Source organism: Pseudomyrmex gracilis, unplaced genomic scaffold (assembly GCF_002006095.1).
Source record: "Pseudomyrmex gracilis isolate BER0280 unplaced genomic scaffold, ASM200609v1 scaffold_242, whole genome shotgun sequence".
NCBI lineage: Eukaryota > Metazoa > Arthropoda > Insecta > Hymenoptera > Formicidae > Pseudomyrmex > Pseudomyrmex gracilis.
In genome coordinates this window covers 23,925-29,924 of record NW_018020826.1, presented here as the reverse complement: position 1 = coordinate 29,924, position 6,000 = coordinate 23,925, and positions in this window count along the sequence as shown.

Genomic DNA, 6,000 nt, shown 5'->3' with positions numbered 1-6,000 from the left:
GCACGTGTGATGCAAAACCAACTTGCTTCTCCCATAATTTACAAACGCCATAAATATAACGGCCGAAAGAATTATGTATCTAATATAGACAATGTTTCAGTAAATTTTGCAAAAAAATTATATATAACTTCCTACATTCTGTGAATTATTCAAAGAAGTGTACAACAATGCAAATGCAATATACATGTACACACATGACTACTCGACATTTTAGTGCTTGGCACTTCGCGAATCGGGTTACTCGTTCTTTTCTTCTGTAGGTACCTTCCGTTTACGATACCACTTGTGCAACATGCGAACAGAAATCAGGCCTCTTTATGCAAAATTGAAGCTAACGATTCATTTCGATGGCCACTTTCTCTTACGTGCCGTTAAATCGAGTGCGCCGTGGTTAATTAGTCGCGTGTGTGTGTGTTCAACGTTAGAGAGAGAGAGAGAGAGAGAAAAAACGGCAATGTTCCTTTATCGCGATCGAGACGAATTGCGGTAAATTGCGCGAGTCGGCTAAGTTGTGTCGCGGCGAATCGACCCGTAATAGTCTCGTGCTTTGCGAGTGACTAATGGCGAATCAACACCGAACTCGCGAACTATGACACTTGGTAATACAATGATATATCGCGCCGGAATTGTAGAAGCGCGCTTACCTGGAAAGCTATGCATCACCAGACACCGCAAGATAATGCTGCAAACTTCTGCGTTGAACTCTCGGAGAAGTAAATTGTCTAGAATTCTCATTATGTGTATCATTAAAGTGAGAAAAAGAGAAAGATAAAAAAATTATAAGATTTAAAGTCTCGGTTTTGTAATTAAATTATTATGGGATTTATGCGTCGCTATTTTATGGATTGATTCTGATGTGTTTATCGATTTATAACGTCTATCGCAAATTCTTACTATCCGCGCTCTGATGTAACCAAGCGCTACATTTTTTATTTGCGTACTCGTGGGACGTGAAAGATCTGACTGTCGCGTCGAACAGAACTTTTCCAGACTTTTGCTTCTCACTGTTTTTCTCGAGATCGAGTTGTCCCCATGGAATTGGCAGTCACGTGATTTGCAGAACTCCGAAATTGCGGTTTCTTTTCGCTCAATTTGCGGTTTCTTACGTCTCTCTTATATTAGCGCGTAGTAATACATTTTTGCCGCTCACTGAGAGAGAGAGAGAGAAATCGATCGGTGCGAATGGGTATCGCGTTATATTCTTAAGCGAAATGTTTGCATTGTTTTAAGGCCAGAGCTAATCGATTCCGGACAGGCCATGGTCATTGTGATTTACATTGCGCATACACTCGACAACTTATATCTCGGTGCGATCATCTATGCACCGACTGTCTTCAGCGACTATGACGCTCGTCTTGTGTATGACGACACTATCGCCAGTAAAGTGTAAAATGCTCGAATATAAATCGAAAATTGCACTCGTGGCAGTGATAGTTACAAACCGAATAAAAAAGATGACAATTCGTCATTAAAAAATAATAATTAAATTAATTAATTATTAGAATAAGTTTTGCGATATTTTATATATTTGTAAGAGAAAAGCATAGATATTTATAAATTTATTTACATCTCACTTTTTTATTTAAACATATTATAAATTTACGGTTTTTATCATGAAGAATGTTGATCGCCACTTCTTTCTCTTTTCCCACCTGTCAACGGCGTCGTTTGTACTTCAAATCAAACGAGTCTAACTGTTTGCATGAGAAGCTGCTGTTTACACCGTCGACTTACGTGCTTACGTAAATGCCATTAACCGGTCAGACAGTGATTACGATTCCGCGGGACGAACGAACGCGCGCGGCGCGTTTTCTTTCTTGGCACCGGCGGAACACCGGGACGCGGGATGTCATAACCGCGCCGACAATCGATTTTTCGCGTGCAACAATACGAAGATCTCAGGGCCCCCCGTCGAATTTCGTAATGCGCCATTGGCAATTTGCCTGTTTAGCGGTACACTCTCTTGCGCCTTTGGCGTTATTTAAATTTCAAGAACACACAAGAAATTTCGTAAAATTATGTTTTTTTCTCTTTCTCTGAAAAAAAAAAACCAAAAAGTGTTAATTGGAACTTTTAACATGTTCGTAATAATTGTTTTATATCCGTTTTAAAGCCTCGTCGTATGGTAATGCGATTCTCTTTATCAGAGAAAATACGCTATGTATCTTTGCGTAATAATCATTCATTTTCCATTCTCGAGCACTTTCAAAAGCAAAACGTCCAAAGCAGCGAGGAAACACGAGGCAAATGATAATCTTGCTAATTTTCACGGCTGCACGGTATCGCGGCAGCACGATGAATGAGACAGGCGCGGAAACACGACGAAGTAAAAGCGAGGCCAATTCTCCGGAGATTTCAATTCGTGCGAGAGAACCTTGGTCTTCTTCTCGATTATCCTCTTTGCTATTTCTCGCTTCCTCTTTGTCTGTCCGTCCTGCCCGTCTCGCTCTCTCTCTCTCTCTCTTTCTCTCCCTTTCAACGCTCATCATTTTAAACCTCTCAATTTATGCAAATCTCATTTGAAGCGATGACGGTGACGAAATTACAAAAGGAGACAGCTCTCAAAACTGCCAATGAAACAAACGCTAAGCGTTTACGAACGCTGAAAATGATACATATCCGGAAAGAAGCAAATCAATTTTTGATTTTCTAAATCTAAAAAATAGAAATATTTTTCGAATCGACAATTATTCATGAATTGTTTGCAAAATTCGGCTTGGAACTCGAGAAATGTTATATTTGGCCGGAAATTAAAGTTGCATCGCACTGTTTCGCAATCTCATTTTTCTCGACGTAATTCCTTTTTCATTTAGATGAGAGCAACTTACAATCGAGGACGAAGGTTAATATGTACCTGCCACGGCCAGAGCATTCCCTTCTCCACGAGACAACCAAAAATAAATTATTGTTCCGGCTCGCGCTCTTCGCGTTCTCGCTCGGGGGTGCTGCTGTTATTCCCTTTTGTTCCAGCCAACCCCCCTCAGATCTAACCACCCCTTCATGTTCTACTCCTCCTTCGTCGTCATTCGCAACGGCGTACCTAATATAATATTCCAGGCAATTACAGTGTTTGCGGATCAAACAGAGGGACCCGTTTCATCCCCGTCCGTGACGCGGTGCCTTCCTTTGCTGCGGGGACTGGTTACCCCCCGTCGTCACGAACCGGCGCGCTGATGGTGGTAGTCTGGTGAGAATCGCGCGGGTGGCGGATATATGAGAACAATTTCCTGTTTGGTACTTTTTAATGGACTTGAGCACATTGTCTGGCGCAAGATCAAGCTTTAATAACTTCCAAAACTTTCGGTTCTTTGATTTTGAAAACTTTTCTTGTATTTGTTGCGCGTTTCAATTCACACACACAAATAAACAAAATTATATGAAATTTTTAATCAAAAGCGATAATAAAATAAATGACAGAACAATAAAATAATTTCAAAAGAGAAGGTAAGAGACACAAAAGGGAGATAAAAAATGGATTTTTAGGGAAAGGGCGAAAAATATGACGTGAGCAAAGAAGCAACGACAGGGACACGCAGTTTTCGTTAAAAGAGGACGAACGTTATTAGCCTTTCATGTTCTATGTTTGTTCCCACACACAATCAGTGCGGCTGACCGTGCTGTTTTTTTCCTCCACTCCGAGTACTTGCCCTCTTTCTTTTCCATACACAAAGCAACGTGAGTTCTAGCTTTTAATTGCGTTTAGGAGAAACGCAACCGTGAGCGAACGCGGACGAGCCCGAAGCTATTGCGCGATTTATATTCTTCTGTTGCGCCCACCTGGCTCCGTCCGTCTCTTACGCGAGTCTTACCTCATCTAGATTCCCATAAGTGTTTGCGTACACATCAGATGTGCGTTGCTGCAGAGCTGACTCGGTTACTCTGCTGTTTCATCCTCACGTAGTTATATTTCGATACTCCCGTTGCAAGAAAAGGAATCAACTCTCTTATTCACAACAATTTTCATTTACCATCTATCGGAAGTATCGAACTTTTATCAATTTTTATCTATTTTTTTTTTGTAACATATATAAGATTCAATAAATTTCTTAAATAAAAGTATAGATATTTTATTTAAATAAAATTTTGTCACGTATTTAATTAAAAAATAATTAGAATCAAATTAATATTATAAATTTACAAAATAATTGTTTGAAGAAATTTGCTTAACAATTTTTTCAAGTAAAATTTTCTGGAAAAGTTGTCTCCTCGTTTTTTTGAGTTTCGGTGTCGTCTCATCTTTTGTCTCATAGCAGGTGTTAGCTGTCGCGTGTCGCAAACAAATAGCATTACGAGCAAACACTTTGCGACATTAACGTTGCACGGTTTGACGAGTGCACGAGCACGTGCATCGATCTCCTCGTGTGCTTGCAAGCTGTCCGCATCGCCACCATCTTCTATGCTAATGACACTTCGTGCGCTCGCACAAGTTGCAACCAAGTCTTCGCGACGTGCGGCAGCCGGAGTTCCGCAACGTCAAAGTTCCGCAACCCATTTTTAACCAGCTCGTGAACAGCTCGGCGTTCGACCGCATTAAAGTGGTTGTCTAATCTCGGATCTGTTACTAAGGGAAGGTGCAACGCAGACATCCTTTACGCGCTACTGTGACAAAGTATTCGCTGCACAAATAAAAAATAATAATTAGTAGTATTAAACGTGATCTTTTTTTGTGGTTAGACTGATAAAAGTCCGTTTTTAAATAATTTGTAATGATATTTTAGTTTGCCTTTGTATTTTCTTCCGAATGTGCTAATGCGCGGTGTTTCGTTTGAATGTATGTATATCGCATGTATAGCGCAACGCGGCGTTATAAACCGCGAACATTCGGAGATACATCGCTTGCACAATACCGGCCGTTATGTCGGTGTACAAGCGGTTACTGAAATCCGGGAGGATTTTATTTCCTGCGACTCCATTGTCTCTAACGAGATTTTGCGAGAGATTTGGCGCCCGGTCGGGATCGCGAATGTCTGTGAACTCGATCGTACGGAACCGAATTACACGGGTCGTTCGCTTGATATTCCAGTCGTCGACTCTTTCCTATTTTCTTCGCTCCCGCGCAGAGACTTTCTTCTCTCTTTTTTCTTTTATCACTTTTTTTCTCCTTTCATTCGTTGTTCTGTCAAGTTCCGCGGCCTGGAACGTGCCGCGGTCCGTACGCACGTACTCGCATTTCGTAATTATGGATGAACGCGTCCAAGAGAGGCGGGACTCCAGAGAGGATTTTGCAGAGCTTTATTTACCAGGGAAATGCGTTCGAATATGGTTCAGTGTATCTCTATACATTCTCGAATATTCTTACGTGTCTGTCTCTGTTTAAAAGAAATTGTTTTGTAAGTTTTTGTACTTTCACTTCTACTGTAATATTTTTGTAATGCGAATTGATGCGCTTGTTTGTACTCTACCGCCTTTTTTTTTTTTATCCGTTCTTTCTCCTCATGTATATATCGTCATGCGTTTACGCAACTTTGGACGTGACTCGTCACGCGTTCACGTACACGCCGCGTAATTACGCATCGCCGTATATAAGACGTGGTTGCCAGGAAGCTTGCTTACAACACGCCGTTTCGAACTTCCCAAATAGTCGCTTATTAAAAGAACAATAATGACTTAGATAATGCGAGAGAATATTCCGACATTATGAAACTGTAATAATTGATGAAAAAACTCTTTTATATATATTTTCTACTTAAAAAAACTTACAAATACTTCAATATCTGCTCAATAACCGTCGCTGCTTGTATACTCTATCCGAAGTGTCAGTTACATACATATTTTTGTAAATAACATCCTACCACAGAACGCGATCGAATCCTGTTCTTTCTCACGCCGCCGAAGCGAAGTCGCGAGTCGTGACCGCCAATCCCAAGTCGTTCCAATTTGGAAAAGTGAATCTGTCAAATGAACGCGCGTGTGTTCCCTTTCACGTTTTCAGAGACCATTAATGGGACGATCAGCTGGAGATCGTTTATTCCAGCTCGTCCGTCTATCCTTCTGGCAACG